This window comes from Dermochelys coriacea, chromosome 8, assembly GCF_009764565.3.
Source record: "Dermochelys coriacea isolate rDerCor1 chromosome 8, rDerCor1.pri.v4, whole genome shotgun sequence".
Classification (NCBI taxonomy): Eukaryota; Metazoa; Chordata; order Testudines; family Dermochelyidae; genus Dermochelys; species Dermochelys coriacea.
The window spans coordinates 8480958-8506340 of NC_050075.1; the positions used below are offsets into that span (position 1 = coordinate 8480958).

The 25383-nt window shown below is 42.3% G+C and overlaps 1 protein-coding gene across 13 annotated transcripts in view; it reads right to left on the bottom strand.

The window, feature by feature from the left end:
- Positions 1 to 13276, bottom strand: part of CNOT6 (CCR4-NOT transcription complex subunit 6) — a 55345-nt gene extending 42069 nt beyond the window's left edge. For 2 of the 13 annotated variants that reach the window (XM_038412341.2, XM_043491354.1), the window contains exons 1-2: positions 13146 to 13272; positions 10322 to 10701 (exon numbers count right to left, since the gene is read on the bottom strand). The gene's annotated coding sequence lies outside the window, so the exon portion shown is untranslated. Of the gene's footprint in view, positions 1 to 5286; positions 5404 to 10321; positions 10702 to 11658; positions 12338 to 13145 lie in introns of those variants that run through there. The other 11 variants (XM_043491357.1, XM_038412343.2, XM_043491362.1 and 8 more) reach the window with 11 other exon arrangements.
- Between the last annotated feature and the right edge of the window lie 12107 nt (positions 13277 to 25383).

The window sequence follows — 25383 nt, forward strand, 5'->3', positions numbered from 1 at the left end:
CCCTACACTGAGGCAGGACTAAGTATTATTCTAGACCATCCCTGACAGGTGTTTGTCTAACCTGTTCTTAAAAAACCTTCAATGACAGATTCCACAACCTCCCTTGCTGTCAGGAAGTTTTTCCTACTGTCTAACCTAAATGTCCCTTGTTGCTATGACTAAATGAAACTGATGCAATCATCATCCGATTATTGTCGTTCCTATAGACCCTACTGAAGCAGCATATGGAAGCAGCACAAGTGTGATGCCTCCATAGGATTTTTCCATAAGGAATTTTTTAACCACCACAAAGTATGAGAAAATGCAAGATTCCTTTTATCCCACTTGGAATTTAAACCTCAGAATAATCTATTCAAGAATCTTCTGTCAAGTATATCTGACACAAACCTGGTCAGTGGTCCAAGGGTATCCCTTCTGATAATTGTTAAACATATTTTTCTGTTACCTAGCAATATAAAACCACAGGCTGTACTTCCTCTTCTTGCTGACCAAGGCCTGGTCTAAACCTAAAACTTAGGTCAAACTAACTGTGTCACTTAGGGAACATGAAAAATTCACACCATTGAGAGATATAGTTAAGTTTCGGGATACACACCACAAGGTTGACAGAAGAATTCTTCCGTTGATCTAGCTACTCTCTCCTGAAGGATTCACTACAGCAATGGAGAAGACCCTTTCCTTGCTGTAGCACTTGTAGTGTAGACATACCCCAGGTCAATCATTTATATTCACACACATCACTGCATTAAGAGTTAACAATGACATACAAATGCAAAATCCTAAAAGAATCTATCATCCTTGTTTCTTGCAAACAAGTTTAGAATATGATTAGTTATATAAAACTAGTGATTTGATTTTTCTACTCTAAAATTTACATACTTCCTCACAATTACATAAAAACAGGTTATGTAGCTAATTTCTTTGCAACCTAAAGATTCTTAAAAGATTTGTAACAAATTCTGTAAAGTACTTAAAATCTAACTAACTGAAGTCAGCTGCAATGAGCCTTCAGCACCAACTGAAAGGCACAGAGCCCAGCTCTATGTTGAAAGTCCCAAAAAAACTTTTCTTAGCATAAGCCTAGGCTATTTTCAATTGAGGTGGAGTTCTGCTTACTCAGCACACCTTTAAGCCTTATTCAGCAGGTTTCATAAAGTCTGATGCACTCAGAATCCAATCAGATACATATTAAAAATGGCCTCTAGTCCACAACTCATTCCTCCTAAGAATGCTATCTATGTTCCCTATTAGATTTGTACGTCTCCCTGGTGCTTTTGAGTCACCTTTACTTTTAAAGGCCTTCTGTGGGAAGGCAAATACAGAGCATATTCTTAATAAAATCAAGCCTGCAGGGAACACCCTACCAATTTTCCATTTTAAATTTGAGTAGTTTCCTTCAATAAAAAAAAATCCAGAAACCAAACTCTACAATTGGAAAATAAGGTCTTGTCTTTTCCCAAAAAGCCATCATTTTCCTTTAAAAGGAACAAGAAACATTTTAGAGTTTCACAAACTAAAGGATAAAATCTCCGAAGCCTGGAAGTTCTGAAAGACTCCTAATTTATTCGCTATGGTTTCACTTGTGCCAGGACAGGCCAGTTTTCACTTTTCCTATTCAACAGCTGTGAGCCAGTTTTGCCCCCAGCTCAGATGACAGCAGCCAAGTTGTGCCCAGCTTAAATAGACCCAGTGGGCCTCTGCAGGGTGCAGAACAGCTGAGGTGCAGGCAGATCTGCTTCAGCCACACCACCTCCCTTCCTGATCAGTCCTCCCTCTGCTCCACCTCAGAACGTCCCCTTCATCTGGGGCTGTTGCAGAAGTAGCACTTAGCTGAAGAAGCCAGCTCTGCAGCTGGGAATAAAACATTACTATGCTGGGGGTATTCTCCTGGCATACCACATGCCTGCCCAGGACAGCCCACCTGGTGTAAAGAGGATTCAGAGTAATAAATAACAGGGCTTTAAGATTATGTCTACACTGCAATTAAAAACAGGCTGGTGGTCCGTGCCAGCTGACTCAGACTCGCAGGGCTGTTTACCTGAAGCCTGAGCTCGAACATACACACCATGATTAAACAGACCCTTAGTCTGAGTCTGAGTCAGCTGGCATGGGCCAACCGCGGGTGTCTAACTGCAGTGTAGATATAGCCAAGGATGATTAGAGTAGCTACATGAGTCAATTTTCAGCAATGATATATATAATGATGCTGATAGTTAAAGCTGTTGTATATGAAAAATACCTGAAATTTTGAAGTTGTATTGATTTTAATATTTTTATTGTGGAAGTGCCAGTAACCCCCAGTCATGATCAGAGCCCCGCCTTGTGGTAGGTATTGTAGAAAAATATAGGAAGATACAGTCCCAGCATAAAATTCAGAGTCTTAACTGTGCAAAATTTTCTTCTTACAATAATCCACACAGCTGAACAGATTTTTCTGAAACTTCAAAAAACAAAAGAAAAAAAATGCATATTTGAGACTAAACATGAGAATTAAAAGCTGGAAATCATTTGAAAAAGCTGAGTGAAAAGGATGATTATAATGGCAATTTCACAGCCTGACTGCAATACCAGTTCTTATTCTTTAGACTGTCAAGTGAGATGGCCTGAGTAGAAATCAATTAGCCTATTGATTTTTATATGGACTATCTCAAAGCAAATTCCATTTATATTTGGGCTAACTATTGAATAACTCTTTATCCCTATCCAATCAAGTTAATCATAGTTAGTATACATGCAGTATATTTGGCATTTAAATGTCAAGACCCCTTATTGTATGTATCCTTTATGCAGTGATGAGCTGCCAAAATCTTAACAAGCGGTTCTCTATAAGAAGTTCTGATTTAAGGGATGTGCCCCAGTATGTATTTTTTGTACCAATAGGTTTACCATATGTCCGTATTTTCCCGGGAGGAATTTTTAAAATTTAAATTTTAAAATTTAAAAATTCCTCCTGGACGGCGATTTAACAACCAAAAAGCCTGACATGTCCAGGAAAATATGGACGTGCGTTAACCCTGCCTAAAGTTCTTTTTTAAAAAGATGGGCCTAAACTAGAAATGAGCTCCGTTCCAGGGAGTGGTGGGGACCCACACATGTGAGAGTGTGCTAGTATGACGAGATGTCTCGATTTTATAGGGACAGTCCCGATTTTGGGGTCTTTTTCTTATATAGGCTCCTATTACCCCCACCCCCTGTCCTGATTTTTCACACTTGCTGTCTGGTCACCCTAGGGTGTGCACGTGTGGGTCCCAGCTGCTCCCTGCCCTCCTCATTGAAGCAGGTGTGCAGGGTTACTGCCCTAGGAACTGCAGGGCACCAGTGGATGTGGGGCCAGCTGCAGACAGGGGCGTGGGGCAGGGCTAGCTAGAGGCAAGGGGGTGCAGGGCTGGCTGGAGGTAGGGCAGGGGGTGTGGGGCTGGCTGGAGACGGGGGTGTGGGGCTGGCTGGAGGCACAGCAGGGATTGACTGGAGGTAGGGGCTGGCTGTGGGCAGGGCAGGGGGTGCGGGGCTGGCAGGGGGTGCGGGGCTGGCTGGAGGCAGGGGTTGGCTGGAGGCAGGGCAGGGGGTGCTCACGGGAAAAGCGACTCGAAGCAGCCCGAGCAGCAGAACGCAGCCCAGGCCCAGCAGAGCAGCCGGGGACCTACCAGGCAGCATCGGGAGCCCCAGGGCCAAGGGAGCAGGAGCAGCAACACAGTTCATGCCCAGAGCCAGACAGCAGCCCACGTGGCTCCCGCAGCGCAGCGCCCCCAGCGGCCGGAGGCGGCGTTACATCACTTCCCTGCCAGAGCCCATCAAAGCCTCTGCGTCCCCTTAGGGAAGCGGATTAACAACCGGTTCTAAAACTGCTTCAAAATTTAACAACTGGTTCGCACGAACTAGTGCGAACGGACTCCAGCTCACCACTGCCTTTATGCATCTATAAAACTGAATTCTTCCTATTAACGGACAAAGTCTGAGGTTGTCACACACACAGCCTGACTCTGCTAACATTGCATTTCACTGGGATCACCTTTGGAGTAAGATACAACTTTGGATTAAGGGTGGCAAATTAGGCACTCAGTTATTACTCAGCTAAATTGCCAATAGCTTCAATAGCAATTTGCCTGAGTAAGGAGTTCAGAATTTGGCCATAAAGCAGTTCACCTTCCTAAATACAATTCCCTAAATAGTTATAAATAGGTACCTACATAAAGGCCTATATCAGGGTGGCCAAACTTACTGACTCTCTGAGCCACATGTGACAGTCTTCAGAAGTTCAAGAGCTGGGGCATAGCTGCCGGGGCTTGGGGCTTCAGCTCTGCAGGAGGCGCCTGCTGGGACTTGGGGCTTCAGTCCTGAAGGGAGGAGGGACTTGGAGCTTCAGCCCCATGGGAGGCACCTGCCTGCGCTTGGGGCTTCATCTGCTTTTGCTACTGGCCTCTCCCCAAGGAGCTAAAGCAGAGACCCCCTCCCTCCAGATCCCCGCTGTTTGCCTCTGCCTCTCCAAGCAGAGCTAACACCTGTGAGCTGAAGGGAGGGGCCACTGAGGGAAAGAGGGAGAGCCTGCTTTGGGGTGTGTGACTCAAGCTGCTGGGAGGGGCAAACCTTTAAATTGTGCCCCCTCCACCCGCACTCTTACAGGCAGCAGTCATCTCTGGCAGAAGCCCCTAGCCACACTACTCTGCTGCAGGGCAGAAGCCCTGAGCTCTGCCCGCAGTCTGGTAGGTGGAGAATGGCGGGTATGGAGGGCTCTGGGAGCTGCACTTTAACTGTGAAAGAGCTGCATACAGCTCATGAGCCACAGTTTGGCCACGCCTGGCCTAGATGTTAGTCAGCTGCCACAGACAAAGAAGAAAATATATTAACACTAAAACCAATGGCATTTCAAATTATAGAAATAGTCAAGAGGCTGATATCCTGTCTACCTAGCCACCAACTGCTATTTAAGAAAAACAGCCATATACTGATAAAAGGAATCAGGGTAGTCACAGATTGTCCAGACCTCAAAGTAGATCAATAAGCCTCTAACTCATTCCTTGAAAACACGAACCTTGCAAATACTTTACATATGGTTTGCGTATGATCTGATCATGGAAAAGGATGCCTCTTGATGGTTGGGCATCCAATGAATTCTGTAAATGTACAAACTGACTCTTCAATAGCCAATGTGCACCTATCAACTACATGAACGATCTGTCCAGTGTATCACCTGAATGAAGAAATTGTATCCCTTCACATCTAATCCTTTAGAGAGTTAGCTTACAGTAAGGCTTCCGATATGCAAAATATTTACTGGTAAAAACTTGCCAGAAAAAAGTAAGGAAATTTCACACTGCTCTGGATTTTGCACCCTCTGTCATCAGCTTTGCAATGCTCCCAGTTAAGTCCAGATTGGAAACCACTTATGGCTGAACACTAGGAGAGCTGCAAAACAGATAAAAAATATCAACATTAGACTAATCCTTTTATTCTGCCACAAAATGCACACAAATATTCTAGAATATAAGCCAAAAACTAGAAGTTTAAAAGGCTTCTTTGCATTATTTTTGATTCTGATTATTTTTGATTTGATGGTTAAGGCAAGGCGAGGTAGAGAATCCCTGGAATACCCCAACTTTCACAACCCTCCCTCAAAACCTTGTGTTGTAATGACCGTACTTGGGGTGAACATGCGCCTTCCTGAACTAGACACCATTGGTCAACTACTTGGAGATAGAGGGGCCACTCCACTTCCCATACTTTCAAGAATTGTGGGACCAAGCTCTCTCTTGCGTTCAGGATATTCCAACAAAGGGTATGCAGTGCAATGCAACCAGACTGCTGGGCTGGTCCTACCAAGATGCTTAAGTCTACTTTGCTGTAATTTCAGTTCTTAAATCAGTGGCTTATACTCAATTTAATATAATACAGTTTAATATAATACTACAATAGAGCCACTGAACCTGAACAGCTTTTTGGGCAACATTAAAACCTCATGTAAATATATATTTAGCTTATGTACAAAGAATACTTTACTAATTATCCTTATAAAAATTACTGAAAAGCTGGTGCATTTGCAATACATCAAACTAAATATGTAATGTTATCAAAACATCTCAAGAATATAGAAAATGATTACACATTTATAAGGTAAAGTATCATAGCATCTGAGTTGCAAATTGCAAAATTCAATGAAAACATGATTTCTTGTTTTCAAGAAACAGAGCAAAACAGAAGCTTGAATAGGAAGCAAATACTGTGCCACCTTCCCCAGTTAACAGTGAGACTTCCCTTTCAGTCAGCCAGGGTTTATCAACTAAGATACATGGAAAAGCCACACAAAATTTTAAAACATGACTTAGAAGCACCAAGCTTCTATGGCCGTCTACAATCCAGAGACTATGTCGGGACAGCTATGTTGACACAGCTGACTGCAGGACTTTTTCCTGTCAATGTAGGAATACCACCTCCCGCAACGACATGAGCTGTGTGTCAAGAAAAGCACTCTTCTCTTGGCATAGCTGCATGTACACTGATGGTTTTGTTGGCATAGCTATGTCGGTTAGGGGTGTGGTTTTTTCACATCCCTGACCGACATAGATATGCTGATACAAGTTTTAAGCATGAACCAAGCCTAGCTCTTATCTGCCACCTCTCTGGTGTGAAAAGGGTCACATGTTTCCCTGGCTGAGGATGGTCATAACATTCCATTATAAGCCAGGCTAGATATTCCATGTTCGTCATCTTTAAATGTTATTAAAGTGCGTTAGTGGTAATGAAATAGGTAACATTCTAACCATAGTATCACTGCTTGAAGCTGACAGCACAACAGGCTAAGACCATGAAGCTATCACCATAGTATATTGTGATTATTTTTACTTCCTTACCTTAAACATTGAGTTTCACACCCAGTTAAACATCCCTATGGATGTCTTATTTATGGATTTCATTATGTTCCAAACTACAGCACTAGAAATCCGGGCAGCATTATCTTAATTTGAGTGTACATGAACCTTCTCTTAGGTCAAGCCACCTCTCCCTCCTGCACAGTAACCAACAGATTAGCTTTCTCATGCAGAATTACTGAGTAAAAAAAATTTTAACTACTGCAGGTTTCATGAACTCGCAAATAAAAAAATTAGGTCTGTGAGCAAGTTTTCTATAAGAATAAGCCATAATTTGTCTTTAAGCCAACCTGTTTGAGTGGGCGAAATGTAATCTCAAACTTTCCTAAAATAGCCTTCCCTAGCATAATACTACATTTGCAAAACTTTCTTACAAAGTTTTTTAGCGACAGTTAAATAGCCATTAATGGTCAAAGCTGGGCAAGAACAATGTCTTAATCTTAGCTATGGAGCTGCTACTGTGTTTACCCATTTATCCTAGCAGACAATGCAGATAATGTTGTATACAGTCAGACCTAGTTGTGTTTTGGTTTAGCTTCAGGCCTTCCAATCTATGTAGATGTCTCAAACATATGGAATAAAGTCTGTTCATGAATACCAGTCAATTCTTAAAATGTAGTGTATTAGCTCTGATTCTGCAAGCTGATCTGCTTATGCAGATCCTTCCACTTGTAGAGTTCCACGGAAGTCAGATCAACTTGCAGGATTAGCGCCTTAAGTCATTCGTTTTTCTCAAAGTATCCAAAGCAGAAAGACTAAAAGATCTTTTAATATACTAAACATTAAACCTAAATAATATGCAACAAGGTCCTGGTATCGTGGCATGGTGCAGCACAGTAAATAACCCCCTTCCACTTCAGCAACCTGATGCCATAAACCCTACTTCAGACTAACTTAGCACATTCTATAAACCCCTCCAGCCACAGTCTGCTGTCAAATCCCCTCTTTCCCCTAATGACAGCAGAGGAAGGAGTTGAGGGAGGGAGGAAGTCTGAGATACTGCAGTAAGAGGGCTGTTAGAAATCAAAACCCACTGGAGCAAGCTTGAAGTAGGAAGGTTCCTGTTGTCCTGTAGAACTCTCTCTTACCAAGCTTGGAAACTCTGCAAGTCAGGAACTTCGCTAGCTGCTAAAACAAAGATGCACAGAAGTGCCATGCTGGCTCCTCTCAAGTGGAGCTCCTAAGGTGCCTGTTGGGAAACCTCTCTCCCACAAATCTTAGGAGCTCCACAGACAGAGAAGGAACCTACTCTGCAGAGCTCCTAATATCTCTTACAGCATGGGCTCTGTTCCAATAGGGCAAGCATTTCTTCTCCAACGCCTCTCACTGCTGTTTACATTTTCTTTTTTTTTTTTAAATCTTTCTTGGCCACTGCCTGGTCCCTTCTTGACAGCTCCACCAAATCCCATGCTCTTGGACAGCCATTTATGCAGCAGTTTTACAAAAGGGCTTTGAGTAATTTATTTTGTAAAAAAAAAAAACAAAAAACAAAAACAAACAAAAAAAAACGCTATCTTGCAGACCTCTCTCTGGCAGTTGGCAAAAAATTTTAAAAATCAAAGCTATTTTGGAGTTATAATTATTAATCCCTGAAAAACTGAAAGCTTAAAGCATCTTAACAGCTTTTGATAAGCGACCTCCATCTATGCATTTGTTACATACATTTTCAAGGCTTTAACTCAACTGCAGAAATTCACTTAAAATGGAAACTATGTGTGTGTACACAAATACATGCCAACTTTCAAAATAAGTGGACTTTTATAGCCTAATTAAAACATCGGACATTACAATAAATGCTATGACTTATGAGATCTATAAAATGATCACACCTCCAAGTCTAACACACCAAAACTGGATTACGGTAAAGAATGCATAACACTATGTCAGGTAGAGCTAGACTAAACACTGCAGAGGTTCAATTTGAGTCTACTCTGTGTACTTTACTATTAAACTTTCAAAATTACATAGCAGCTTCCATGTCAAAAGACTTTACAAGCATTATTGAATCTAGCCTAATAACTCCATTTATAATGCATCCGATGAAGTGAGCTGTAGCTCACGAAAGCTTATGCTCTAACAAATTTGTTAGTCTCTAAGATGCCACAAGTACTCCTTTTCTTTTTGCGAACTCCTTTGTGGAGTGTGTAATTTATTCTGAAGTTAAAAATAAAAAAAACACTATGTGACCCAGGCAAGGTATAACCTCTGGTTTCATTTATAGTTCTGCCATAGACAGATCTTGGGACTCAGTCTGCTGCCTTAACTACAAGGCTATTCTCATCAGATTTTAAGACTTGAAGTATTTTCTTCTCAAACTGATTCTACATCATTACAAATTGCTACCTTTAAGTATTAACATTTGTCAACAAGAACAACAACAACAAACATTGTAAGGAGCAAAGGAAATCTATGTGAATAGCATTGACTTATGTAACGGGTATTGTGTATACAATCCTAGACTCTAAAGAAAAAATGGAGACTTCCTTCACAAATATGTGATCCACACATAACCCACACTTAATTAGTGTGGCTGTCTGGACCAGGAATGTCAAGTTACCCATGATTCATGTGTATCACCAAAATTACATGACAAGATTAACAGAGTTCTTGTAAATTACAATATTCTGCTGGCAGAAAAAACAGAGCAAACAATATGCAATCTTTTGGGGGCAGGGACTATATTTGGCTTGTGTTTTTACAGAACCTAGAACAATGGGGTTCTGCTCCATGACTGGAAATCCTAGGCATTATGATAATACTATGATAATACTGCATGTTGCACTATAAACAAAAATCCTCACCTTCTTGGGTTTGGAAGTAGAAGGTTGTGCAGCTGGGATTTTATATACATGATAGCGTCTTATAAAGCGATAGCAGTGCTTACTGTATTTGGCTATGTCTACTGTGCAGCTTACAGCAGTGCCGCTAAAGCCTTGCCACTGTAAGGCACGCAGCGTAGTCACGGCGGGAGAGAGCTTTCCTGCCAACAAAACAAAACCACCCCAAACGGGGGCAGTAGCTTTGTTGGCAGGAAAGTGTCTCCCACCAACAAAGCACTGTCCACACCGGCACTTTTCATCCATAAAAATTTTGAGTCAGGCATGTGGTTTTTTTCACACCCGCGTGATAAAAGTTTTACCCATGAAAGTGCAGCGTAGACATAGCCTTAGAGGGATGTTAAACTTTTTTGTGGTGAGGTGCATAATTTTTTGTAAATCTTGTAATCTTGGAAGCATTTCTTCTAGTTTTCAAAGCAGCTTTCTCCATTATAAACAATACACCAGGTTTACTAATAGTTCTTTTCTTGCTCACTTCTAGAATATCCTGATCTCAGTATTTTTATTTCCAACATTTACCACTGTGAACCCAGTTTCACAAGACTTCTTAAAACTTGGGGACACTATATTCTTTTTTTAAAAGGAAAAGATCTGAAAATATAAAATACCAAAAGTAGTTACCTGCCCATGCAGTATTATAGTCTCATCTATCTTTATATTTCAGTTCTTCCTCTAACATTCAAGCAAAGTAAACAGCCTGAACACATCAAGGATGCACCCAGAGTTCAACTTCAATATGCAAACACAAAAAAGATGCATAGTAGTCTCCTTTTTATAAATGGACTGATCCAAGCGATTCAAGTGGAAAGTGAATAAAGCGTTAATCCAAATGCGAATGGCTCCATTTCAGTAATAGCGTGAATAAACCCCCACAGAAGGCTTCATTGCTAGCAGCAAACTCCACAGAGTCCAGATGAACCAGCAGGAACAACACAGGGCAGATAATCCTGTAAAATTACCCCAGTGGAAATGTTGATAAATTCCCAATTACGAGACCTGCTCTAGGATGAAAAAAAAAAAAAAATGCAAAATACAGTAAAATTACCAGTCAACACTTGCAAACCTTCACACTTAAAACCAGACAATTATCACAGGTGTTCCTTAATCCTTTTAATTTTGTATTTGTTACCCATAAAAGTGAAATCCAGATAAATAAAATAACCCCCTGAAACTAAACAAAGGACAATTGAAGAGCCATAAATAGTTATAAATCAACTGTTATCCTAGAGAGTCATATTCAAGCAATTTTTGTCTCTACATCACTAATATTTTAGATCAAAAGAAAACTTAAGCCATTTTTCTGTTTTTTCCCCCCCCACATGAAGTGTGGATGGGACAATGAAGCCAGTTTCACAAGGAATTTTTTTTTTTTTAATTTGTAGAGACATTATTGGTCAGGTTATGTAAAAGCTTGTTTTTAAAATCTAAATTTGGGGCAAAATATGAGGAGTTGCCCTGTAAGAGTTGTGCTAACCTGGCCAGTTGGACACATAGCAACTTAAAATTCTTCACATTTAAGAGCATGTAGAGTAGACAAAGTAGGTCTTGCATCTAGTTCACAACTGCTTACTCCCTGCATGTTTGTCCCAGAGTCTGACAAATGTAATAGCAATCCTTCCCCCCCAAACTACCAGTTACAGAAATAATTGCTTGCTCAAGAGCTTAGTAACCTAATCAGTTGGATATTATTATAATTTCCATTATTAAAGATATGCACACATCTCTTCATGTAAACATATTGCATAAACTTGTCTTTGGAGTAACCCTGAGAGATCGAAAGCTTATGCTCTAATAAATTTGTTAGTCTCTAAGGTGCCACAAGTACTCCTTTTCTTTTTGCGAATACAGACTAACACTGCTGCTACTCTGAAACCTGAGAGATATGTATCCAAATTCCCCTCTGTTTACCGCCTACATGTGTGTGTGTGTCCCACAGTCTCTCTGGCCCAGCCACTTACCTGCATGTCACTGCAAGTCCTGCCCTCCCCACTCATTGCATTGGACAGCAGGGTTGTCAATCACAGTCTAACACTCTTTCCTTTCTATTTCAGACAGATCTAAGCAGTTGCTGCTGTGGCCTCCCTGCCAGCTAGGCCTCAGTTTTAGACCATCAGCAGCAAATGCAAGTTAAAGCTTCTCTCACAACAGAAAACAGATTTTGTTTACAAGCCAGTTTTGTTTGTTCATAAACAACACTTACAAAAAGAATACATCAGCTTAAATGAATTAAAGTATCTCAATGCAGAGGGGGGAGACTGATGGAAAATTGTGGTCTGACTGTAGATGGACAATTATCAGACTGATGTCATTTCCCTCTGTCTTTATGTTTAATTATTTTAAACTCAATTACACAGAAAAACTTCCAGATGCCATTATACTAATTTCAAATCCATTGTCACTGCCTCTTAATTGCTTTCTCAATGCATATAAGCCTTTGAAAAGAGAATAATAAACCTAACGCCTCTGAAAGAAGCCTCCACTCTTTCCTCTCACTGCAAATCCACCCTAAAGTAGTAAAATTGCTTCCTAAATGCAAATAAATATGGGGTGCAATAAGCTACTGAGGTCAGGAAGCCCCTTTCCTCTCAGCTCCCTTATTCTGTGGATAAATCCTCAATCTAATTCCTCTTGAAAAATAAGCCCCATTTCCTACCAGAGTTTCTCATAACAACAACCCCCTCAAGCCCCCTTCCTTGAGAGCCTCCCCCCAGCTTCAAGCAATAATGCTTCCCCACCCTTTCTTCCCCTCTCCAGTGACATCCCCTCTCCTCACTCAGCCCTGTGAGAGGAATACCCCTTCCCAGCCAAAACTCCCCACCACTTAGAGTATTCATACAGCCCCCCTGCTCCTCAGAGCAAAGACACCCCCCATTTTTCCCGGCTAGCACCCACGACGCGTTAATCCTTCCTCTAAGGGAGTGACACCCCCAACTCAGATCACTACTACTTCCCAGGCCCCCGAGCAATACTACCATCCACCCTCCCCCAGACCAAGAGTTCCCCCTCCTCCCCTGCCCCGGAGCAGTATTACTCCGCCCCCGGAGCAACACTACCCCCCACAACTTCCATAACAATAGCCCTCCAACCCAAGCGCACCTCCAAACCAAGGAGCCATTCTCCGCCCACACCTCCCGGGCCAATACTACACCCACCCAGGGTACTCCCATCCCTTTTACCCCCAACCTAGGGGCGCCCGCCTCTCTCCCCCTCCCCCACCTCCATTCTCCCAGAGCGGTAATACCCGCCCCTTGCCCCCTCAAAGCAGCAGTACTCTCTGCCTCCCCTCCCCCACAAGCGCAATAATACCCTCTCCGGAGTAATAATACTCGCTCCTTCCCTGCTAATACTCTGCCCGGCTCCCAGAACTAGAGCCCCCCCCCCTTCGAGGTGAGGCCCCGGGGTACCCACAGAGGCGGCAGGCGCTTCCCCCCGCCCCTCCCCGTACCTGTGGCTGCAGCATCCCCGTCTCCCCGCCGCCCTCTCTCCGCTGCCTGCCTGGCTCTTTGTTTCCTGCCGCGGGCCGGACGGGAGAGCAGCTTCCCCCCCGCCTCCTCCTCCTCCCTCCCCCCCCCCTCACACGCATTGAAAGCAAACAAGCATCATGGCGGCAGCGGGGAGGCCGCGGCCGCCTCCAGCATCTCCGCCCGCTGAGGCCGCCCACACTCACCGCACGCCACGCGCCATTGGCTGCGCGAAACAAGCCTCGCGCCGAGTCGCGGGGCGTTGCTGGGCCTGCCGGAGCGCCGCGTCCCGCCTCCCGCCTCCCGCCTCCAGCCCCGCCGCCGCCGCCGCCGCGCGGGGCGCGAGGCCGCTGAGGGCCTGCGCCGCGCTCGGAGCTTCCCTCAGAGCGAAACGGGCCGGACCGCAGCAGATTCCGAGGGAGGGAAGTGGGGGGATATGAGGGGCTGCTGGGGGGGGGGAGGGGGAATCAGAGATATGGGCCTGTGGGGTTGGGGGGGGGCTGCAAGGACTGGGGGAATTATGGGGGGAGAGGGTCTGGAGGCAGGGATCTGTGCATTGGGGAGGGAATCTGGAGGTGTCAGGCAGGGGGCTGAAAGGAGGTGCGGGTCGGTGGGGGGCTGAATGTGGGGGCTTGCAGACAATTGGGTGTGAAGAGATAAGGGATAAGGTTGGGGAGGGGGGGGGTCTAGATGTTCGAGGTGGGGTTTGGAGGTGTATGCCTGCCAGGGGGATTGGATCAGGTTGGGGGCGGGAGGGTTGATAGAAGAGGGAATGGGATCTGGCAGTGTGGATTGGGGGGGATCTGTTTGGGGGGTACATGGGATTACATGTTGATAGGGCCGTTAAGATTAGGTAGGGGGCACAAGTAGTTGCAGAACAGCAAACTGGCAGGGTGGTGGCAGAAGAAATGGGTGGGGTGAATGGAATAGATTGGTGAGGGATGACTACACCCATTGAGGCTCTGGGGGGGTGAGCAGGCCCCCACGTCTATAGCCGCTACCCCCTTCCTCCAGCCTATGGGGAGGAGCCACTGAATCCAGGCATCAAAAGATTATGGGGGACAACAAATGAAAAAACTGGGATGGGAGTGAGGGTCACAGGTTCAGAAGCATTGATCCAGAGGGGGATACCTAGCAGAGAACCCTAGACAGTGCCCACTGCTCCTTGAAGGCAGTGGGACAGAGGGAATTGGTGGGTGTGTAAGGTTGGAGGAGAACTTTGACATAGTGTGGGTTTGGAGGAGTCCTTTGGGGTATATGCAGGAAGATGGAGGATCCTTGGGGAGCTGGAGGAGCAGATGGAGTGAGGTGTGAATGGGGTTGAAGTTGGAGGGTACTGTGCATGAGAGAGGGGATAATTGGTAGAAGGGACAGAAAAGCAGATTAAAAAAATAACAAAAATATTAATAGGCTTTAGCGTTCTGATCTACATTTTCAATAGAAAGCTGATACAATAAGGGAAATGGTATTTGGCTGTTTAAAAAAAAAAAAGCTCATGATATGAGGGCTAGAAAGACTATTAAAGTAAATAGCATGAGGAACAAAGTATTTTAACAAAAAGTAATGACATCCCTTAAAAGAAGTTTAAGTTCTTTATGCAAGCATGAAAAGTATGAACAAGAAATCAAACATAAGGAAAACCGTCTTTTTGCTCTATGCATATACATTTGCTAGATCCTTGACTGGTGGCCTCTAGGCCAGCTAAATCAATAGCAAGTTATCTGCAACTAAAAGTATAACGTTAGCAATTTATTTGAAAATTTTGGTGTAGGAAGCAATAGGAGGAACTGTTTAGCAGAGACATATGTACTCAGATATAGGGAAGAATAGCATACAGTATGTTAAAAGAAAAGGAGTACTTGTGGCACCTTAGAGATTAACAAATTTATTAGAGCATAAGCTTTCGTGAGCTACAGCTCGCTTCATCGGATGCATTTGGGGAAAAAACACCAAAACCAGTGTTTTTTCCACCAAATGCATCCAATGAAGCGAGCTGTAGCTCACGAAAGCTTATGCTCTAATAAATTTGTTAGTCTCTAAGGTGCCACAAGTCCTCCTTTTCTTTTTGCAAATACAGACTAACACGGCTGCTACTCTGATACAGTATGTTGTTTGTATTACTGTAGTACCTAGGAGCTCTACTCATGGAGTAGGACCCCATTGTACTAAGTGGTGTATAAAAACAGAACAAAAAGGCTGTCGCTGCCCCAAAGAGCTTACAGTCTAAGCCCATGTCTACACTTATAAGCTTACAGTGGCACAGCTGTGCTGCTGTGAGAGCACTCATGTAGCCGCATTATGCTGATGGGAGAGAGCTCTCCCATCAACATAATAAAACCTGCTCTACAAGCGGTGATAGCTGTGTTGGCGGGAGAGTGTCTCACGCCAACATAGCACTGTTCACACAAGCGCTTATGCCGGCAAAACTTATGTTGCTTGGGTGTGTTTTTCACACCCATGAGTGACATAAGTGCTAGTGTAGACATGGCCTATGTATAACAAGAGAGAACAGATGGATATAGATTGACAGATGGTAGTACAAGGAAACAGCACACCAGCAGCCTGGCTGTTGTCAAGTTTCTTTTAGACGTGGAAATTAAAATTTTAAGTAGGGCTTTGAAGCAGGATAATCCTTTTGCTGGTGGAGGAGCTCCTCTCAAGACTGAGGGCAGCATGATAGAAAGCATGAAGGTGCCTGTTTGAAAATTTAACATACGTGATAGAGCCTAGCATCATTGGCAATTGAAGGTAGAAGTTGACATCTCAATAGTGAATAATATGACAGGATAGGGATAGGCTATGAATGGCCTTGAAAATGAAGATAAGTAGCTTATGATTGATGCCATAGAAAAGTGGGTCCAGTGGAGGGATCCAAAAGGGGTTATGTCAAAGTAACTGGCTAGGAAAATGATATTTCTATCAGTATTGAATGGATATGAGTAGGACAAGGTTGCAATAGTCAAGTCTAGAGAGAAGAATGTTTCAGTGGTTAAAACACAAGATGAGGAGAGCCTGGACAGGAGTTTTAGTTGGATGGATAGGAAAGGCTGTATGTTAGAGATGTTATGCAGAAAAAATCTGCAAGAATTAGATATAGCCTGGGTATGAGGACCTAGAGGTTACGGGTCTGAGTGACAGGCAGGATATCTAGATATAAGTAGAGGCATGTAACAAAAAATAAAGCAAACTGTAGTTACGTGGATGTGAAACAAGACTGTTCTCGTGTAATATAACGTGTAAAAAGAACTAGAAAGGGACCATTCCCCAGCTTACTTCTGAGCAATGCACGTGATATGCTTTGAAAACAATGACCATAAAACTTATTACATACATAATCTTGGTGACAGACTTAGCAATCAAAGCATTAGTAATAGATCCAAATAAATGATTTCCTTCTTAGGCTTTCTATTTCGGACCTAGTCACAGTATATTTTAGGATTCTGCATCGGAAAGCTGCTTTATTGCTCAAGCTCATGTAACATCACTGTTTTCTGATCACCAGCTGCCCATAGAATGCATCTATCTGTCTGGAGACCAGTCTGCAAAAGTAGTAGTACATCTTCAAATACATAACAGGTTTTTCCAAGAATTGTTACTTATCTAGAGGAGTTATGCTAGAGAGCTATGAATAGCTGTGGGGGACTGCATACCTGAGGACTGATACTAGGATATAATGTGTAGAGTTTTTCATCTTTAGATTGTGCATTTGAAACCGTGCACAAGTTAAATAGTGATCAAAAGTCCATTATCATCTAATGTCTGCCTTGTTTTTTCCACTTCCATTTCTCAGTGAAAAATGTCCACATTGCCAAAACCTATGTCACTTGACCTACTGAGGTCAAAGACCATGAATGGGCAAGGGAACCTGGACCCTCCTTTCACCTCTGGAGTTGCCACCTCCAGATGAGGCATGTAGTTGGGACAAAGGGGGAAGCTGATACTTCCATCACCCTGATTGTAGAGTATACAGTCTCCTGAGTTACAAACACTATTTTGTCACACATTTAAAAATAGATAGGGAAAGAATCCATTGACTGTTGCTGTGATCATTTCAAATAGAGACCAATTGGCAAAAATAAGTGAATTTTAGATGATTGAGACCTTTGACCATCAGAAGAAGTAATTACAAAATGCTTGCAAAATTCACTGTGCCATACTACTACTGAATGCTAGCAAGTGGTCTCAAACTTGCAGTTCAAGATGCAGCAAATTAGCATATTCCAAACTTTGATCTAATTCACATTGATTCTCTGGTGACATTTTTAATTGGCTGTAAAGCAAACACAAAAATATTTGTTCAGAGATTCCAAAGTGGTTTACACCATTGACCTCAATGCAATTTTTTAACAGTCAATTTGATTATGTGGTTGAAATTGCCGAGTAGAGCAAAGTCAGCTACATATTTTACCAGAAACTGTTATGGTACTGAATTTCCTGCCCAAGAGTACTCTTACTTATTTGTCCATGTGATTAACTTTTGCTCCACATAAATATAATCAGAACTGTAGCCAGGCAAACATTTGAACAGATGGTTAGTGACAGTATTAACTTTCTGGTCTGGATGTTGAATGAGATCTGAGATTGTAACATGAGGTTCTTTCATTTTGTGTTTCACATGGCAGATATAAAAGAAAAGGAGTACTTGTGGCACCTTAGAGAGTAACAAATTTATTTGAGTATAAGCTTTCGTGAGCTACAGCTCGCAGATATAGTATATGAGAGTGCACTTGTTGCTCAAGATTATAAATTCATCAGTCAAAAGACAGGCCTTCCCATTAATCTTTTACCTGCTCAGAAACCTTTTCATGTTTCAGGAGCAATGCTGTTACATGGAGTACAGTCTTCCTGAATTCAGGCCAGCAGTATCCTGAAGCTTAAACGAGTCAAATTAATGCAAGAGTTGATAGTTTTGTTTAGACAAATTGCATTTGTCCCCCGCTGAGGTTTTGTTCCCATTCATTATGTCTAGTGCTTCAGAAGGAAAATTGCTAATTGGTTCTCATGTTCTCCATCATAGGCAGACCTGGTAGCACCACCTATACTTAAGGTTGCCCAACACTTCCCCTTGTAAGATTCTGTTTTCAGTTGCTTATCACTTTACCAAATGGTAACCACGGGGGCTGAAATTTCCTGTGCTGTGTCTGCTTCAGGCTAAATATTTTTGGAAAGTTCAGAAAAAATGCTTCAGACATTTCCAAGAACGAGGTTAGGGAAAAATACATTGTTTTGCTCATGTTGAAAATTCTTACAACTGTTTTGTAAGAAGCTCTAGCACCTCTGTGCTTTACGGGGGGTATGAAATTTGGCAGGGGGTTGCTTTTGTGGCTGGCATGTATAGGTTTGCTTTTCCCTGAATAAACTCCAAGATTTAGCCAAAATTACAAGCCTTTGAAAAATCTCTGTTTGCATGTGCTAAGTATAGACTTGCTTGGCCATTAAATTCATAGAGTCCAAGGCCAGAAGGGACACTTGTGATCATCTAGTATGATCTAGTATAATCCACAGAACTTCCCCAAAATAATTTTCAGTAGAGTTTACCTGCCCTAAGTGTGCTCAGTCCCCTCAGAGCTCCTGACTGTAGATCGTACTACATACACTATCCCCGGAGAGACTGAGCACGCTCCAGGATAGGGCTGTGAGGTCTGAGCAGCGCTTGTGCCTCCGGGCTCCTGAGAGTTGCTGTGATGCTGAACACAGAAACTGAGAGCAGGGAAACTCTGCTATGCTCTCAATGGCTCCCCGTGCTTGTACCTGAGCAGTGCAGAGGAGAAAGAAGAACTTCTTGTTTGGAATGCAGCGGGTGAGGAAGAGAGGGGAAAGAGAAGCAGGCTGGGGAGATGGGCAAGAGGGAATGAGCAGGATGAACTCAAGTAGCAGAGGACTGTGCTGTGGATCTAAGCATCCCAATGTTGTTGATGAGACAAATTGGGGGTCTGTATGGCTCCACGGGATAGAAGTTGTTCTTTCAGTTTGCTTTTTAAAGACTTAGTTTTTTGGTGTGTAATTTCCAACGTTAAAAAAAAATCAAGTTGCAAAGTCAAGCATTCAAAAGTCAGTAAATGTCAGAATTAAGGCAGGCTTTAATTACGAGATCATATACTGTACTACTTTTTCCACAGTAACCCTGTCTCATGCAGTGCACAGGATGGACTGTGCTCTGAGAATGAATCCAGGTTGCATAATGATAGAGGCTGTTATCTGTACAACTCCTTCATTTGTTGCAGAAGTTGGAAAGCATACAGTGAATGAGGCCAGGAGAGAAAGGAAAGTCTCATGGTTAAGATTATTGATTGCTACCCTAGAAAACTGGACTCTATCCCTGCTTGTGCCTCAGTGAGTTCTTATGGGATGCTGGGCAAGCCACATAGTGGTCACTGTGTTGCTCATTTTCTGGGCACTCGACTGGAGACACCAAGGGTCTGATTTGTGGAAAAGCTGAGCACTGACAATGGCAACAGTTCAGTGGAAGTGCCGCTCTGTAAATATAAAGTGCTAATAAATGCTAACTATTCTGAAAAATCAGGTCTTAGTCTACTCCAGTTGGGCACCCAAAATTAGTTGATATTTGACAATTTTGGCCGTTCTGTCCCATTAATTAATTAATTAATTAATTAATTTCTGTCCCGTTCCCTATATTTAAAATGGGGATAGCAAGACTATCTTATCTCACAGGGGTCTTGTGGAGATAAGTCCGTTAATGGTGGCAAAGCACTAAAAAACTACCTTGAGAGCACTAATAGTGTCTAGTAAATAACGCATGGGGCCACTCATTGGATGATGAAGATAAGCAGAAATATTGAATAGTTGCCTATTCACATAGCACCATCCATTCTGTGCAGTGAATGAAGCATAGGTCCTGATGGGAAAAATAGTATGTGGTCATGTAATTTAGAATTATCATAAAGCATATCTGCAAGAGGGCTAAATTAAAGAATCTTAATTCTGGCATTTCCTAACCTTTGAGTGCTTAATTTTGCAATCTTAATGTTCTTTTAACATAGGTTTTTTTGGGGGGGTGTCATAAATATAAAGGGAAGGGTAAACACCTTTAAATCCCTCCTGGCCAGAGGAAAAACCCTTTCACCTGTAATGGGTTAAGAAGCTAGGATAACCTCGCTGGCACCTGACCAAAATGACCAATGAGGAGACAAGATACTTTCAAAGCTGGAGGGGGGGGAGAAACAAAGGCTCTCTCTGTCTGTGTGATGCTTTTGTCGGGAACAGAAAAGGAATGGAGTCTTAGAACTTAGTAAGTAATCTAGTTAGATATGCGTTAGATTCTGTTTTGTTTAAATGGCTGATAAAATAAGCTGTGCTGAATGGAATGTATATTCCTGTTTTTGTGTCTTTTTGTAACTTAAGGTTTTGCCTAGAAGGATTCTCTGTGTTTTGAATCTGACTACCCTGTAAGGTATTTACCATCCTGATTTTACAGAGGTGATTCTTTTACTTTTTTTCTTCAGTTAAAATTCTTCTTTTAAGAACCTGATTGCTTTTTCATTGTTCTTAAGATCCAAGGGTTTGAGTTTGTGTTCACCTATGCAAATTGGTGAGGATTTTTTATCAAACCTTCCCCAGGAAAGGGGGTGTAGGGTTTGGGGGGGATTTTGGGGGGAAAGACGTTTCCAAGCGGCCTCTTTCCCGGTTATATATTTATGAGACGCTTGGTGGTGGCAGCAATAAAGTCCAAGGGCAAAAGATAAAATAGTTTGTACCTTGGGGAAGTTTTAATCTAAGCTGGTAAAAATAAGCTTAGGGGGTTTTCATGCAGGTCCCCACATCTGTACCCTAGAGTTCAGAGTGGGGAAGGAACCTTGACAGGGGGTATATATAAATATAAGATAAATACATCATGAAGTTTGACATGGAAAAGTCTCAAAAGCATAAGAGCTACCAGCTACTTCTTTCCATAAATCACTGTGCTATAAGTACAGTATGAAAAGTACCATAAAGAGGCAGGAATTTCTAACTCCTTTTCATCAGTTACAGATGCCAGTGCTGACTTCTACCCCCATGCTAGATGTGTACATGTATTGTCTTTAGATCACTGTTATAATGACTTAGATGTTGCACCCATTACTGGAGCTGTAACAGCTTAAAAACATGTAGTAAATCTTATTTTCCTCCTGAACGCTTGCAGGGCTAAGAAGCATTTACTTGCTAATGCTTTCTAGTATATCTGTTTCTGCCATACTATAGTAATAAAACATTAGAAATAAAAACATTGTGCTTTTTATTCATCCTTCCCACCTTCAGAGTCGCATCTGAATACCTTTAGGAAGCTGTCTTAGTCATATTAAATGTATTGCTGTTGGTTTGCTTTCCATTTCCTAACTACAAATTATCACTCCAGTTTTACAGATTTTGTCTTAAAGTTTCCATCCCCAATTCTTCCTTGCTTTTCTCCAAACAGGTGACCATTCCCTCAGACTGAAATGCTAACCGGGCATTTGTTCCTCAGCCAAAACTCCTTACTGAATTCAATGGGTTTAGTAAGGAACGCAAGACTGGTTGCTTGGTCATTAAGCTTTTGCACTCCTTGGCCCCTGTTGTTTATGATAGTCTGAAATTCTGGAAAGAGGGATGTGCTGGCCGCCACTTTCCACAGCCCCCATTGGCCTGGAGCAGTGAACCGCGGCCAGTGGGAGCTGCGATCGGCCAAACCTGCAGACATGGCAGGTAAACAAACTGGCCCGGCTGGCCAGGGGGCTTACCCCGGCGAGCCGTGGGCCAAAGGTTGCCGATCCCTGCTTTAAACCTTTGAGCTTGCATGATGCTTTTAACGGTTACAGTGAGAGTTTTTCACTTTTGGGGGGGGGGGGGAGGATTTATTTTTAATGTGATGTACTGAGCAATGGATGGGTGCACTTCTAAAAATCCATATTAAGTTCTTTGCTTTGTCAGTTTCTTAGTTATGCAATCTTGGGCAAGACACCTAACCATTCCTAAACTCAGTTACACCACATGTAAAACAGGGATAATGATACCAATCTGTCACAGTCTTTCAGAATCTACATGTACTTGGAGGCAGCTATATAAGTATTAGTAGTTTTGTCTGAGGGTGATAATTTCCCAAAACATATTTGGGGATGAGGAGACTGATGTTATCAATGAGGCTTTATTTAGGCCTTTTAGCAACCAGCCACATAGTTAGTCCTCCTTCTCTTCTCTTCTTTTCTTTTTTTTATTTTTATTTTTTGGTACACATTTTTGCACTCTTTTGTCTCCCTCTCTTTATTTCTAATCTTTATTCTTTTTCTCTCTCTCCACCCTTTTCTCTAGCAGCAGAAAAATACTTACTGGAAACCTGATCCCATCTGTGCTCCTGCACTGTAGAGCTTCCCCCTGCAGTGGCTCCTCATGTATGATCCTAGTCAGTTTCATATGACAGTCAGAACAATATTCAGGAGTGCCAAGATCTCAAACAGCTTATGGAATGGGAAGGTTTCTTCCACTTGGGCATGGTGAAAGAAACAAAACAAAACATGGTTTTGCTCTCTAAAAAAATGCCCCCACGATATTTTGATCTAATACCTTTGTCCCTTCCACCCAATAATTCTCTTTCATAAAAGCTTTTCTAACTCTTAATTTAATTGAGATGCTTAAACTGTTATAGCATTCTCCTCATAAACGTAAAGTGCTTGGGACTGTAATCTAACTCAAACGTGTTAAATTGTTGCAGGCTATGATCTCATTAGATATTGTAATCTAAGCAGGGTTGGGTCAGGTCAGGACTTGGATAAAAGACCTGTGTGGAGCTAGAGGAAAAGATGGTGGTGATTTAGAAGGTGGTACTTTTTCTTCAGTGAGCACTGAACAACTGCTCCAGCGTAACACTGTAATGCTGTGCTGCTAGAGATGCTGTCTTTGAGGAAACATAAGTATGTCAACCCAGGTGTCCTGCATAAGTTATAAATTGGGGCTAGATCCTGTTTCCATTCAAGTCAAGGTAGATTTTAGCTTCTTAAATTTCCCCTGCATTTCAATATTTTTCACTGTCCTCAGCTGCTGTTATATTACTGTGTGTGGGTTCAGTTATCACATTCCACCCAATTTGCAACTGTTTCAGTGGTTTCAGAGTAGCAGCCGTGTTTAGTCTGTATCCGCAAAAAGAAAAGGAGTACTTGTGGCACCTTAGAGACTAACAAATTTATTGTAGCTCACGAAAGTTTACGCTCAAATAAATTTGTTAGTCTCTAAGCCACAAATACTCCTTTTCTTGTTTCAGTGGTGAGTCAATTGATTTGTGCGTATGTTATGTATAATCTATATGCAAATCATATGTCTTTGGACAGGCCATCTATGTCATAAGAGAATGTGGTAAGCTCTTTCTGAATGTGGGGTCCATTTGTTATGTTATGGAGGACTCTGAACTGAGTTTACAGTAGTATGACTTGACCCTTTATACATTATGCAACATTTAGAATTAATTAAATATTCTGATTGCTCTTTGTAACTTCATCACTCAAGTTTAATCTTGTGACTAAAAATAAAATCTGTTTGCACAAAGATCTGTTACACCAAATGAGCCTTTTTGTCTTCTTTTGCAGTTAATCTCAATAGCTTCCTTTTATTTCTTTTTACAGTTAATTTTATGGAGATTCAGCAAATCAGTGTGGTGCATAAGGCCACAATTTGTATATACAGTTTCTGTAGCACTGTTAGTACCTATTACACATTAGAAATGGCACTTTCAAAATGTATTAAATTTTGCTTGGTGCTAGCTCGTTGAGTTTTATATATACAATATTATCAAATGCGGAGTTGGGACACAAATAGCCATTAGTGGTGAGAAAATAATATTTAGAAAGTGTACTATAATCTTGAGAACACTAAAGATATGTCTATACTGTAAGTGAAGATGTAATTGTAGAATGGGTAGACATCCTTTATTAGCTTTAACCTAGCTAGCACAGATAACAATAGCAGTGTAGATGTGTCGGTATGGGCTTCAGCACAGGCTAGCTGCCCAAGTACAAACCGAGGGAGCCTGGATACATACTTGGGTTGTTAGGCCATGTAGCTATATCTACACTTCTATTATTACCTGTACTAGCACAGGAATACCTACCTGTGATACAATCACACTTTCACCTGCAGTGTAGATAGAGCCTATAGGCAGTGTACTCTTTCTTGCTGTTGTGTGTGGGTTTTGGATTTTTTTTGTTTTGTTTTTTATGGGGTTTTGGGGGGGATAACTTATCAAATCTGAGTGTTTTGTAGCTGATAGTTAAGTTCAGATATTTGCTTTGCCCAGACTTTTCCTTCTCTCTTTCTCTGAGTTGACATTAGCCTTTCCTGGGAGACCAGGGAGGGCAATATCGTACTTTGGCACACACTTGTCTAACATCAGTGACTGGATCCCCAGAGACCACAAGCGACTGCTGTGCAGACCAAAAACGCACTGGGCCGATCCCATGACAAAACTCTTTGGCTAGAAATGGAAAGAACGTGCTCACAACAAAATAGAATGGTGTGGTGTCAACTTGCATTCGTGGAGGGACGGAGGAGGACAAGCCGGACAAAGGTGACAATGAGATACTTTCCTACTGCCAGATGAGTTCCTCATCTTGAGATCCCATTTGCCCTCACACTAGATTTCTCAAACTGCTTTCTCATCCTTCCCCCAGAGATCAGTCCTTCCACCTGTTACACTGTTTCCTTGTCTTCTTTTCCTTTTCCTCTGTGTGAGGTCCTGCCCTCATTTCCATGATGCCATTAAGAATTCTTTAGACCACCAGTGTCTAGATGCCTCCTAGAAGTTACCCTTCTGAAGTGCAGCATAGTTGACACGTTTCAGATGAAAGTACAAAGCTGGAAGGGGCTTAGTGTGAAGTGTTGAGTGGTTGCAGTAAGACGAATAGGGGACAGGTAAGGGTATTTATTGCTTCAGAAGCGCATAGCATCAGTTATTGTAGCAGAACTTTAAAAGACTGCATAACTTTATGATGATTAATTTTAGTGACTATGCTTGCTTAAAAATCAAATTAATGTCATGCTTCAGGGAGGTTGATCACTACAGGAGTCAGGAAAAAAATTTATTGCACATTTACAGGAATACATAATTGTCTCAATGCATTAAGGTTTTTTTGCCTTCTGAAATATTAAGCACTTATCACCACTAGAGGCTAGAACCAGTAGTCTGATCTGCTGTGGGAAGGTCTTTGTTTCTTTTGGCCTGATCTACTCTACGCAGTTAGGTCAACGTAAGCTGCCTTGCGT